Here is a 14,083-nt window from a genome sequence, read left to right as displayed (position 1 = left end):
CAACCTCATGGGAGTTCTCATCACTAAGGTGGAAGAATCTGGATGGACCATCAGCATTGGTGTGTTCTGTACCAGGACAGTGTTCGGCCGTAAAGTCCATCCGCTGTAGGGAAATGGACCACCTCAACAGTTTTGGATTCTCCCTCATCTGCATTAACCATCTGAGGGGCTTGTGGTTGGTCTGAACCCGGAAGTGAGTCCCAAACAAGTAGGGCCTTAACTTCTTCAGGGCCCAGACCACAGCAAATGCTTCATGTTCTATGGCACTCCACCTATGTTCCTGGGGAAGTAACCTCCTGCTAATGAGGGCTACGGGTTGATCTACGCCTTCTTCATTAAGCTGTGAGAGTACTGCTCCAATACCATGCTCTGAGGCGTCTGTTTGCACAACAAACTCCTTGGAGTAGTCAGGTGCCTTCAGCACAGGGGCTGTGCACATGGGAGCCTTCAGGGCATCAAAAGTGGTCTGGCAAGCCACTGTCCAGATCACCTTTTTGGGTTGCTTCTTAGAAGTCAACTCAGTCAAGGATTTCACAATGGTACCGTACCCCTTGACAAACCTCCTGTAATAGCCAGTGAGGCCTAAGCCAGAATGGTGTCAATTTGTGGCTGTAGGGGTGCCACCTGGCCACTCACCACCTGGTGTCCCAAGTACACCACAGAACCCTGCCCTATTTGGCACTTGCTTGCCTTAATAGTGAGGCCTGTCTTCTGCAGGGCCTCTAACACTCTCCAGAGGTTGAACTAAACACAGCAATGTCATCCTGGTAGGCCGCACTGAACTCATCCAGCCAAACCAACACCTGGTTGACCAACCTCTGAAAGGTGGCAGGGGCATTCTTCATCCCATCCCAAATGGCATCACTTTAAATTGAAAGTGTCCATCTGGGGTAGAAAACGCTGACCTCTCCTTGGCCCCCTCTGTTAAGGCAATCTGCCAGTACCCAGACGTTAAGTCAAACGTACTGAGGTGCTTGGCAGCTCCCAAACAGTCAATGACCTCATCAGCTCGGGGGATGGGGTGTGCGTCAGTCTTGCTGATCGCATTGAGTCCCCGGTAGTCCACACAGAACCTGAGTTCTGGAATGGCACCAGGTGCAGCAGCCTTTCGACCAACACCACTGGGCTGGCCCAAGGACTGCTGGAATGCTCAATAACCCCTTGTTCGACATCTTGGATACCTCATCCTTAATGCTAGCCCTGATCCTGTCAGTCACCTTGTAAACTTTTTGATTAATGGGTGTACTGTCCCCAGTGTCCACATCATGTGTGCACAAGTATGTGACTCCTGGGATCAGTGAAAACAGTGAGGCGAACTGTCCCAACACCTGGCGACAGTCCTTCTGCTGCTCTTCAGTCAGGGAGGGGGAGAGGATCACTCCCTCCACAGACCCATCTTTTTCTCCTGCAGACAGGAGGTCAGGAAGAGGCTCACTCTCCTTCTCCACCCCATCATCTGTTGCAAGGAGCATAGACAGTTCAGTCTGCTGAAAGTGTGGCTTGAGGAGGTTGACATGCAGGACCCCTAAAGGGTTCCTTGGAGACTGCAAGTCCACCAGGTAGGTGACTTCACTCTTGTGCTCCACCACCTCAAATGGCCCAGTCCACTTATCCTGGCGCGCCCTAGGCTCCACTGGCGCCATCTCCCACACTTTCTGACCAGGTTGAAACTCGACCAGAGTGCCATACCGGTCATACAACTGTTTCATATCCTCCTGGCTTGCTTCCAGGTTCTTCTGTGCGAGACTCCTGAAGCCTGCAGTCTTGTTTCTCAAAGCCAGCATGTTGCTAAATACATCCTGGGGGGTTTACTAGGAGCTTCCTCCAAAGCCTCCTTCATCATAGATGAGCTCAAAGGGACTAAACCCAAGTCCCTTTTGAGGCACCTCCCTGTAAGCGAATAGAAGGCATGGCAAGAGGACTTCCCACTTCTGCCTCAAGGGCTCTGACAGGCCCATGATCATGCCTTTCAAGTTGCGGTTGAACCTCTCAACCAGGCCATTACTTTGGGGGTGGTACGGGGTGGTGAACATGTAGGTTACCCCACACACCTTCCACAGAGACTTCATATACGTGGATATGAAGTTGGTACCCCTATCAGATACCACTTCCTTGGGGAACCCCATGCGGGTAAAAACCCTCATCAAAGCACGACCCACCACAGAGGAAGTGATTGACCTCAGAGGAAGGGTTTCTGGGTACCAGGTGGCATGGTCCACCAAGACCAGGATGAATCAATTGCCCATGGCTGTCATGGGATCCAGAGGCCCCACAATGTCAATACCTACCCTCTCAAAGGGAGTACTAACAACAGGTAAAGGTTGGAGGGGAGCCTTACATTTCCCCCACTCTTGCCACTTGCCTGACAAGTTTGGCAAGACCTGCAATGTGCATCTAAGTGCCTGCGCATTAGGGACCAGTAAAAGTGGGTGACAAGCCTCTCAAAGGTCTTGTCCCGCCCCAAATGTCCAGCTAAAGGCACATCATGAGCCAACCCCAGTAGGAAGGCCCTGAAGCACTGGGGTACCACCAGCACATGGGCTGAGCCAGGCTCAGGAACCTTAAGCTGCCACAAACCCTCCAGTGTAGTGCAAGTCTTCTGTGTTGCACAGAATGCTTCCCTGGTGGGCCCATCTTCCTGCTGCCACTGCAACAGCTCAGGGACCTCACCCACTTCAGCCACCTGTTCCCCTGTAGGCTTCGGGGTGTCACCCTCAGGCTCCTCCTCCCCCCGGACCATGGGAACTTCTGGGACCAGTTTCCTATGTCTTCCTCTTCTTGGCGGTCCTCTAGGCCACTGTTTCAGGCTCCAGGGGCTCTTGACCACCCTGACGGGCTGCCATTGACTGGGTGGATACGGATACCCACCCAGGCAGACCGAACATCTCCAAGTGAGACCTGTGTTCCACCTCCTTCCAAGGGGAAGCCTCCAGGTCATTGCCTAGCAAACAATCTACAGGCATGGTTGGAGTCACAGCTACCTTCAAGGAGCCTGAGACCCCCCCCCACATTCAAAGGGAACCTGCGCCACTCTGCACAGGCACTCTGAGTTGGCCACTGCAACTACTTGATGAAGTACCCAGGGATCAATTTGCTCTTCAGACACCAGCTGACTCCTCACTGTATTCACACTGGCTCCTCTATCTCTCAGAGCCTCTACCCTCTGTCCATTGATGGTCACCCACTGCCTGTACTTTTTAGTGTTCTCAGGCACAAGGGTTCTCTGGACTGTCTCACTGTCCCCTATTGAGACAAGGGTCATCTCAGCTGGCTCCCTCCCACCTGGAACCAACTCCTCCCCAAGTGTTACACTAGCCAAACCCTGGGACAGCGCACTTACGTGGGGGGTCCCCTGCCACTGGCGTCCCTTCGGAGAACCATGGCTTCTTCTCACTGGGGGGTTGGGAATCTTTACCCTGGGAATCAGTGTGGGGCCCTTTAGAGAGCTCCCTCTGTTTACCCTTACCCCCCCTTTCTTCTGAGAGGGACCCTGCCCACCCTTGGCGTGGTCTCCCCCATACTTCTTTTGGACCCTGGTGCTCTCCCAGTGGTCCGCTTCCTGCGCAAGCTTTCTGGGATCAGTCAGCTTGCTGTCAATCAGGTGCTGGCGCAGCTCTGGAAAACATAAACTGTACAAGTGCTCCCAAGCAATCAGATTGTAAAGCCATTCACCCAACCATCCAGTGACCTGCAAAAAGAATCAACACATTCCAGCTATGTTTGGGATTCCTTCTTCTTATAGGACCTAAACTTATCCTTATACTGCTCAGGGGTGAGACCATACCTTATGAGTAGGGCATCCTTCATGATAGTGTAGGTGAGATTCTGAGCATCCCCTAAGGCTGTCAGTATATCCCTCCCCTCTACCCCAAAGAGCTTCAGGGACCAGATTCATGTGGAGAGCTGACTCATACCCCTTGAACCACAAGTATATGTCATCCTCCCTTTTGTAATCCTTCACAAGATCTTTAATAATTTATACCCTCCTCTCAGGCTGCACTGTGATGTGGCTGCCACCATCCCTACTAGACTGGCTGTTCTGATCCAGCTCCCTTAAGCTGAGCTCATGAGCCAACAACAAGGTCATTTTCTCCAACTCCCTCTGGTGCTCCCTCTCTGCCTGTCTGTCCTGCAATTCTTCAGGTGTCAGACCCTTAGTTGAGACACTGCTACCTGCCCTGGAGACCCTCTCCCTGGACATAACAGGCCCACCCACAATACCATTGTGTATGGAATGCTCTTCTTGCTCCTCATCCTCTGTGTACCCTTCAGTGCTCTTGGCTGTCACCCAAGGCCCTTGGCGCCTTTTGCAACTCCTCCTTCTTGGATGAGCTCTTAATGGGACAGTCAAAACCTTTACAGAACTGCTTCAACTGAGCCTTTGTATAGCTCTCTAATTTCTCCAGGTCAAAAGCTGCTCCAACTGATGCATCTCCAGATTGGGACATGATGAAAAGTCAACAAAAATGCAAAGTTCCAAAAGGCAGAAAACAAGTTCCAAATGAAGTTCAGAAGTCAATCAAAGATTACCTCAAAAATGTATGTAGGGAAAAATCCAAGAAAAAGAGAAAAAGCTAAAATCACAAGACAAGTAGTATGTGGTCACGTAGTGGTCTGCACTCAAAACAGTAGTGTACACTTAATCATTGTATGTAAAGTACTAATACAAGTCCAATCTTAACCGCTGATCACCAATGTTAGAAATGGGGTATTTGGCTGGCAGTCAGGTTACCCCCTGTCCAAGGAGGGACCCGCAATCTAGTTAGGATAAAAGAGAATCACCCTCAGCTAACCACCGCTTACCCCCTTGGTAGCTTGGCACAAGCAGGAAGGCTTAACTTCAGAGTGCTAGGTGTAAAGTATTTGTACCAACACACACAGTAATTCAATGAAAACACTACAAAATGACACAACACAGGTTTAGAAGAATAGAGAATATTTATCTAAACAAAACAAGACCAAAACAACAAAAATCCACAATACACAAGTCAAGTTATCAATTAAAAACCAAAAAGAGTCTTCATGTAGTTTTAAACACCACGCTAATGCTGTTAGCGTGAAAATGTACCTGGGCATGTCAAAAATAACCCTGAACGGCGTGTGTGCGTCAAAAAGGGGCGTGCGATGTGTCGATATCACTCACAAGCGAGACCTTGCGTCGTTTCTCCTCCAGTCGGGCCGGCATGCATCGTTTCTTCTCTCCGCAGGAGAGCGATGCTTCGGTCCGGCCAGCACTCTCGGGTCCGGGCAGGCCTTGCGTTGTTTTTACATGCCCAGCGGTGTTGCCTCAGAAATCCTGCTGCACGATGTTCCGAAAACCACATATCGCGGGTTGCAATCGGACCAGCTTACGTCAGCGATTCTGCGTGTCATTTCTCCAGCCGCGTGCGTTGATCTTCCAGTCACGCTGCAGGCAAGTGTCGATTTTCAGCTGCGAAGCTGGCGCATGTCGATTTTTCAGCCGCGGAACGGAGTTGCATCAATCTTTTCCCCGCACGGCGGTCTGTGCATGGATTTCTCACTCTTGTCCTGCCAGCTTCTCCTTTCAAGGCTTTTGAACTGGATGGGCACCACTTGGCAGAGTAGGAGTCTCAGCAGAGGCTCCAGGTGCTGGTAGAGAGACGTCTTTGCTGTCCCTGAGACTTCAATAACAGGAAGCAAGCTCTAAATGAAGCCTTTGGAGAGTTCTTCACAAGAAGGAAGGCACACAAAGTCCAGTCTTTGTCCTCTAGCACAGGCAGAAGCAGCAACTGCAGGATAGCTCCACAAAGCACAGTCAAAAGCAGGGCAGCTCTTTTTCCTCAGCTCTTCAGCTCTTCTCCAGGCAGAGGTTCCTCTTGGTTTCCAGAAGTGTTCTAAAGTCTGTGGTTTTGGGTGCCCTTCTCATACCCATTTTGCCCTTTGAAGTAGGCTTACTTCAAAGGAAAGTCTCTCTCTTTTGGGAAATCCTGGCTGCCCAGGCCCTAGACACAAACAAAGGGGTTGGAGACTGCATTGTGTGAGGGCAGGCACAGCCCTTTCAGGTGTGAGTGACCACTCCTCCCCTCCCTCCTAGCACAGATGGCTCATCAGGAAATGCAGACTACACCCCAGCTCCCTTTGTGTCACTGTCTAGTGAGAGGTGCAACCATCCCAACTGTCAAACTGACCCAGACAGGAATCCACAAACAGACAGAGTCACAGAAATGGTTTAAGCAAGAAAATGCTCACTTTCTAAAAGTGGCATTTTCAAACACACATTCTTAAAATCAACTTTACTAAAAGATGTATTATTAAATTGTGAGCTCAGAGACCCCAAACTCCAGATGTCTATCCGCTCTCAAAGGGAATCTAAACTTTAATCATATTTAAATGTAGCCCCATGTTAACCTATGAGAGGGACAGGCCTTGCAACAGTGAAAAACAAATTTAGCAGTATTTCACTGTCAGGACATATAAAACACATTACTATATGTCCTACCTTAACCATACACTGCACCCTGCCCTTGTGGCTACCTAGGGCCTACCTTAGGGGTGCCTTACATGTAAGAAAAGGGTAGGTTTAAGCTTGGCATGTGGGTACATTTGCCAAGTAGAATTTACAGTTTAAAACTGCACACACAGACACTGCAGTGGCAGGTCTGAGATATGATTACAGGGCTACTCATGTGGGTGGCACTTGCACTTTAGCACTGGTTAACAGTGGTAAATTGCCCAGAGTAACAAAAACAGCAAAAACAGAGACCAGCACACATCAACAACCTGGGAAACAGAGTCAAAATGTTAAGGGAGACCACACCAAGGATGAAAAGTCTAACAATAGTGTTGTATGTGGATCAAGGGAGAACAATTTAGTTTGAACCTGTACAATTGTTCACTCTTTACTATGATAGTTTCATAAGTCTGATGGTGTTGCCTTTTTCTTGGCAGGCGTATGAGTGTGTTGCCTTTGCATTTCGAATTGTTAAGCTTTGGAATTATTTTTAGGTCTCGCCTGCACAGTCTTAACTGCTTTCTGTCCAATTTAGTCATATTTCTCCTCTTTATTCTTGTGTTTTTGCCGCCCAAGGACAATTTGAGTCTCAGTGTGTTTTGATTGAATTGGTTGTATCCTTCCACTGGAGTCTATTTTCTCTTTCTTTCTCTCCTTGTTCATCCTGCTTCGCTGCTCATTTCCTGCCCCAGCTCTTTCTATTTAAAAATTAAATTCCTCTCCATCACGTGCTAGCTTCCATCACGCTCTGTCCTCTGCTAATATAGTGGTGGGCAGCCATCCTTAAATGTTTTTTAACTCTTTCATGATGGGGGCCCTTGTGTGTACTTGAGTGTGCTTGCGTACCTGTACACTGTTATGGCAGCCAAGAATTAATGACAAAGCAGATAGATTTGGTATTATCGGCATATACTGTTGGCATTGTGATGCTTGCTAAATATCAGTATGATAGGATGGCCTTAGATGAGGGGGGGAGAGGAGAAAATCTCAGAATAAATCCTAGAAACTCAAAAGGCCTCAATACCGAGGAAACACAGAAGGACTTTGGGACTGAGGGGAGGTTAAGAATTGATAAAATATCAATACATATTGATACATATATTGGCAAGCATTAAAGAAAAAAACTTGCTTTCCATAATACCTCTGATAAAATGTATATTTGCAGTGATTTGGTAATTATTAAATGTTAAATCTGCCAACAAATACTAATGAGTACGACTCAATTTTATGAAGAAGTTAGTAGAACCTAGAGTGATGCTGTTGTGGATACTTTAATGCATGTTTTAATTTAAGGAGTAAGCTGTGTATTCTTTCCTATACTGTAATTTACTATAGTTATCCAGAGCAGCAAGATTCTAGATTGTACACAGTTCTCCATACAAGCAAACAGTGGTACAATAACAGAATCTCATTGTTTTCTCTTTTTACTCCTCAGATTACTGGTGTTCAACAAGAGATTAATGACAGGGCTGTGATCCTCATTCCATCCTACAGAGCTCTATTGTTGCCCGGCTTACACGGAACCGTTTCATTAATCGGGTATCTTTTTTTTTTTATAATTGATTATACCTAATGAAAAATCATTCAGAAGGAGAAGAATAATCTAGTATCGTTTTATAGAGCCTCGTGTGTATTTTATTGCAGACTTTTTGAAGATGTATAACACTTTATAAAATACTTTAGATTTCTTCAGTCTGGATATCTTTTCTATGCATTTTCCACCATTGAGATGGGGGTTTTCTTCATTTTTCCCTATAGAGGAATATATTGGAAATACAAACATAACATTATTATTACCACTTTCCCCACCAGCCCTTAAAATCAGCCATATTTGTTCTTTTCCAATGGCTTATTACGTCTCTCTCCAGCTCATATTGCTTTATTCCACTACCACACTTTTTCAAAAAATTGTAAGCTATCAGCTTCTCTCGACAGAACCTTTACGGAATACTACATCCAGCAGAGCCAAAGAAAATACCTTATCTGAATATTGAAGTCCTTTAATCTTCATGGGGGAATAGCCCCCCAAAATTAATGGAATTCCTTTTCTTGTGCAAAAACATGTGCAACACTAGTGGGGCATGCACAACACAAGAGAGGAGCACTGATAGTCTGTGATCTAATAAGTAACACACATTTAACGTGTACCCCCATGATGATGCCTTCTATTTTGAGGTACAATGGGCTCCAAAAGTGATCAGATACATAGTTACTACCATGGACACAGTCACATATGTAGAATCTTTGGCCTCCTTCTAAATGCAGGCCTAGTGAGCTAATGCAGCGACACTGGTAGTATGACATTCACTACACAAGGGCATCCTCTTACATGAGGGAACACTGAAGGCCCCCAGAAAAGTGAGTGAAGTCTAGGACAACACTTCCACTTTCGGCAATACCGGTCTGCTCGAGATCGCTAGTCTCTTGCTGCTCTCAGCTAGCAAACTTTGCACCATTATTTGACCCCTCCTCCCCTCCGTGCGTGATTTTAGCACGGGGGATAAATATGGCGCTAAGGCCGTAGAGTCATTTTTTGTACGGGAACGCCTACCTTGCATCTCATTGACGCAAGGTAGGTTTCCACGTCCAAAAATGACTTTAACTCCATAACTTTGGCGCTAGACGGGTTTAACGACAAAGTATAAATATGGAGTTAGTTTTGCACCGAATTTGCGGAAAGGAAATGACGCAAATTCGGCACAAAACAAGTATAAATATGCCCCATAGTCTGCACAAGTGGGCCAAATTCAAAAGAAAATCACATAAAATGATAATACAAATATAAATTAACCCAGTGCGCATATCAGTCCCACTCTGTATAAAGTGGAGAGCTGAAATACAATAGAGTCTAGGACAACACGTAGGGGTCGGCAGAGATAAATAGAGCAGTGGGTGAACTTCTGTTCTGTGTCTGTACAATGTGCTGTCTTTTGCGCATTTTCTACTAGAATCAGTTGAAGCTTGTTCAGGTGACCCAGCTTCTTCTTTCCTCTTTTGGGTGCATGGCCTTCTTGTAGCAGTTCTTAGACAACAATCATATGCCCTGTTAATATTCAGGCCTTAGGCATTGAACTAATGAATCCACAACATGGTTTTGCTTACATACTGATTTTCATGGTGATCATTTTCAGTTTTTGCATATATGTTTTTCTCGTTGTTGTATTAGGTAACTTGATAACAATATTTATATTGTGGTAGTTATGATTATGGCTAGATGCCACTGATTGTATTATTACATGTTTGGCATTCATTTTCATTTGTAATATTTTCAACTGCATGATTTTTCCCTTCGCCTTGATGCCAAGCTATTTAACATTCATTTTGCACTGTGATCGTTTTCGTTGTTTAATTTTTAATTGCACTTACCAGCGCTATTTCTTTTACCAGTTAGGTTTGAATCATTTAGCCGTTTAGCTTGATCTGTGCCTTATTTTCTTTATTAATGACAATTAATAATAACTTTACTTGAACTAGTTAAGATCATTGGAGTTGATACTTTCTTAATGTACTTTTACCATGTTGGTTTGTTGAGCACTGCACCAACATGTACTGCTTTTTAGGTTTGACTTTTCACTCAAGCCAAACTACAAACTGATTACAAAGAGTCCCCTCAATGAAGTCTACCTACCTCTGTAATTGACTGTTAGCAATTGCTCTGCATATCAGTTTCTCACAGCCCCTGAAGACTCTAATGTGACATATCATACCCACCAGTGCCAACTTGGTTACACAACCAAACCAGCCAGCACTAAGCGCCGTAGCAATAAAATATGTTGTAATGCAACATCAGTAATCATAATGGAAGCCTTCAGCAACATCAAACAGAACCTGAATACAAGAACCCACAAAAAACAGAGCACAAAATCCATTGTTTAAAAAGAAATGCATCTGGCACAACAAAATAGATGAAATATACTGCTCAATCATGTATCCAGCATAACAGCAAATTACAAAGATATGTTCTCATTCAAGCCCATCTCGGAAGAGGATGTGATATATCTTGCATTGAAAACCCAAGCCTCCTGCCTCCCAGTGGTACCTTGTTCAGGAGAATTCCTGAAGAAAGATTTCCAGCTCCATACAGCTGATACAAGGAGTATAACTTATGCATTTCTTTTGAGTAACATGTTCCTAACTTCTTCAAATATGCAATTAAGAAGCATATGAAGAAACCTACTCCAGGCCCTCATTTGCTTTACAAGTACAGACCAGTCTGAAACCTCTCATATCCATGTCCTGGAAACTGAAATCACTCGACAGCTGCAAGAGTACGAGAAAAAAAAACTTCATACTGAACAATCCCTGGTCAGATTCAAATACGGAATCAGCGCTAGCAAACATAACATACCTTTTTCTAGGGTCGAGCATGCGCAAGCGCTCTGGACCATGTTGTAATCTCTATATGGGTTCTAACCACGCCCATGTAACGCCCGTCACTTTCATTAGTTTGTAGGCTTGCCTTTTAAAAAATTTATTGATTCCATTTGTGAAAGCCATGCATACGTCATGCCTTTTCCGGTGTTTAGCCCTGCTCGAGTGCATCAGTAAACTACTGAAAACATACGAGGCTCTGTGTTTTCAGCTGGTTCCTGGACTACTTCCTGGACTTTATCTTTTCATTTCCTGCGCAGCGTGATCTCGCTGGGCAGAAGTCGAGCACTTTGCATGCCATGGCGACCATCAGCTCGCATATGTGAAACTGTTTTACTTTTCATTATTAGTTTATGTGGCAAGAAAAGTCACATTAGGAGTTTACAACTCTAATAGCTCTAACGTGAGCAAACGTGACACCCGTAACATTGCAAATGCTTGTTTAATCAGTGATGAGCTTCAGCAAAAAGCTGTGTTCATCCCTGACCTCAGCTGCCGACAACATGATTGACCTTACCATTATGCTGAGCAAGCTAATGGAATGGAATGGTGTGTCAACATTAGCTCTTGTATAGATATATGAATTCCTTCACAACCGGAATAAACTAATTGGTATAGGATCTTCTGTCTCGTCCGCAAGTAAAGTAGACTGGGGAGTCCTGCAGAAGTCCTCCCTCATCTCTTTCCATTTCATTATCCAGATGTACCACTTCTCTCAGATACTTGGACACCACCGCATTTAATTCTAGATGGATGCAAATGATTCACAGATAAACAGTTACCTAAGGAACAGCATGGAAAGGCATGAGGGCAGTGAGGAGTGCCATGACCATGTATACAATTTTAAGAATGAAAGTTATTTCATTGTGAAAGAATCAAGCACTGAAGTCCCTAGTGTAGGAGGACCTGGTGCAGAGTCACCACTTTTCAACTGGTATTATAACTTGGGCCTTCCTGGCACCTCTTTCCAACATGTGAAATATTTGGCATTGTTTTCCACTCAGAACTCAACTTGGCCTCACAAATCAACATGGTGGTCATTGGAACGTACGTGCAAGGGTATGTATTCCGTAAAATGTGTCTTCCTCCAAAAACATAACTCAGCAGAGGAAGCACAAGTAAGCATTTACTCTAGCTATGACTGCTAGGACAACTGTAACATCTATACAAGCCTCCCTAACGATCATTTCAGGACTTCAAGTGCATAAAATTAGGCAAGCTAGAATTTGAGTTTTGCTTATAGAAATGTGACCACATGTATTGAATTTAAAACACCTTGTGTTATGCATAAAGAGTACTGGGCCAAAGTTCCCAGCAACCTTCAAAAACTAGTATGCCACTACTCTCCTTGTCGTCTTCGGCCCACCTGAATTCATAACGCATCTTTAGGAGCCTCAGCTAAGGTGGAAATTAGGGAACTGCTTTAGCCCCTAACTTCGTATGAAAGCTTTTTGCATTCAGTTCAGTAACATTCTAAAAGCTTAACATGAGACACAACACACACCAAAGCAATATGAGCCCCTGTAATCCACTTACAACTCCGACATGTAGAGACTAAGGGCCAGATGTAGGAAAGCATTTGCGAGTCGCAAAAGGCAACAATTGCCGTTTGCGACTCGCAAATCGCATTTTCCTATTCAGAAATGCATATTGCGAGTCGGGACCGACTCGCAAAATGCATTTCAGAATCGCAAATAGGAAGGGGTGTTCCCTTCTTATTTGCGATTCGTAGTGGTATGCAATACCATTTGCGACCGCATATGCGGTCGCAAATGGTGTCGCAGTTACCATCCACTTGAAGTGGATGGTAACCCACTCGCAAATTGGAAGGGGTCCCCATGGGACCCCTTCCCCTTTGTGAATGGACCCAAAACTATGTTTTCAGGGCAGGTAGTGGTCCAAAGGACCACTACCTGCCCTGAAAAAATACCAAAACTAAAGGTTTCGTTTTTTTTTTTAAGTGCAGCTCGTTTTCCTTTAAGGAAAACGGGCTACACTTAAAAGAAAAAAACTGCTTTATTTAAAAGCAGTCACGAACATGGAGGTCTGCTGACTACAGCAGGCCTCCATGTTTCCGAGTGCCTATAATCGGTATGGGGCCGCAATTTGCGACCCACCTCATTAATGTTAATGAGGTGGGTCTCTGCGACCCCATACCGACTCGCAGACGGTGTCTGGGACACCGTTCTGCATTGCAAATTGCGACTTGCAATTTGCGAGTCGGAAGGACTCGCAAATTGCAAGTCGCAATTTGCAATTTTCCTACATCTGGCCCTAACTATCTGTCTAGTAACAGGCGACTCTCACCATCTCAAAAAAGAGATGCCAAAGAATGAAGTTATCTAGTAAGTCTGACTGCGAATCAGAGAGAAACATACATACTACAAAGAGCAAAAACCTCAACGTGTCATCAATTTCCCCCTCATCCAACCTTAGGAGCATTCAATGCTCCAACATGCACGATACACAAGGAACATAACACACATATGAGCTTTAATTATCAGCACAACTGACAATACTCAACAATCCAAAGCACACTGGACAGCATAGTCTACTTAGTGTACTAGAGTACCTGTAAGGCCACGTATCAGTGCTGGAAAACGAAAAAAATAATCCAGTAACCAAGAAATTGGGACAACAGGGGTGTTGATAGAGGCCTAAAGAGCTGTTCAGTGACACCCACCCTATACCTAATTATTTTACAAACCATAATAACCCCAATGAAATTGGCAACATTGAAAAAGGTGCTTGTAAAACTGCTTTCTCTTTTTATCTGTACAAAGTATGTAATACTCAATTAAATGGCCTTAACAAATTTGTGTAACATGGTTCAGCGCCTCAACTGCCCATAAAAAGCTTTTTATAAAACTGTTTTTCATTGAGTTTTGATCGTCATTATTTTCATGAAGACCAAAAAAACATTTATGTTCATACTTATTACTGTTACACAGGGTAGAACTGACCTATAAAGCACTGGAGCAATGGGGATAAAACTGTAAACTTGCAAACTGTATTTGGGTAGTAAGTAGTTGAAAACATTAAGGGCCTGATTTGTACTTTTTTGGCACCACATTTGCGTCATTTTTTGACGCAAAAGCAACGCAAACTTACAAAATTCAGGCCCATATTTATACCTTTTTTTCGCCGCATTTGCGTCATTTTCAGACGGAAAAGCGGCGCAAAATTACAAAATCTAAATGTATTTTGTAATTTTGCACCACTTTTGCATCAAAAAGTGAC

The 14,083-nt window shown here is 44.8% G+C and overlaps 1 protein-coding gene across 2 annotated transcripts in view; it reads left to right on the top strand.

Annotated features, from left to right (window-relative positions):
- The window catches only part of ZBTB20 (zinc finger and BTB domain containing 20), a 4,633,203-nt gene that overhangs the window by 1,018,010 nt on the left and 3,601,110 nt on the right, over positions 1 to 14,083 (top strand). For both annotated transcript variants that reach the window (XM_069202644.1, XM_069202647.1), the window contains one exon: positions 7,908 to 8,011. The gene's annotated coding sequence lies outside the window, so the exon portion shown is untranslated. The remainder of the gene's footprint in view (positions 1 to 7,907; positions 8,012 to 14,083) is intronic.

This window comes from Pleurodeles waltl, chromosome 8 (assembly GCF_031143425.1).
Source record: "Pleurodeles waltl isolate 20211129_DDA chromosome 8, aPleWal1.hap1.20221129, whole genome shotgun sequence".
NCBI lineage: Eukaryota > Metazoa > Chordata > Amphibia > Caudata > Salamandridae > Pleurodeles > Pleurodeles waltl.
Note: the sequence above shows the minus strand (reverse complement) of the source record. Positions and strands in the feature narration are given on the sequence as shown.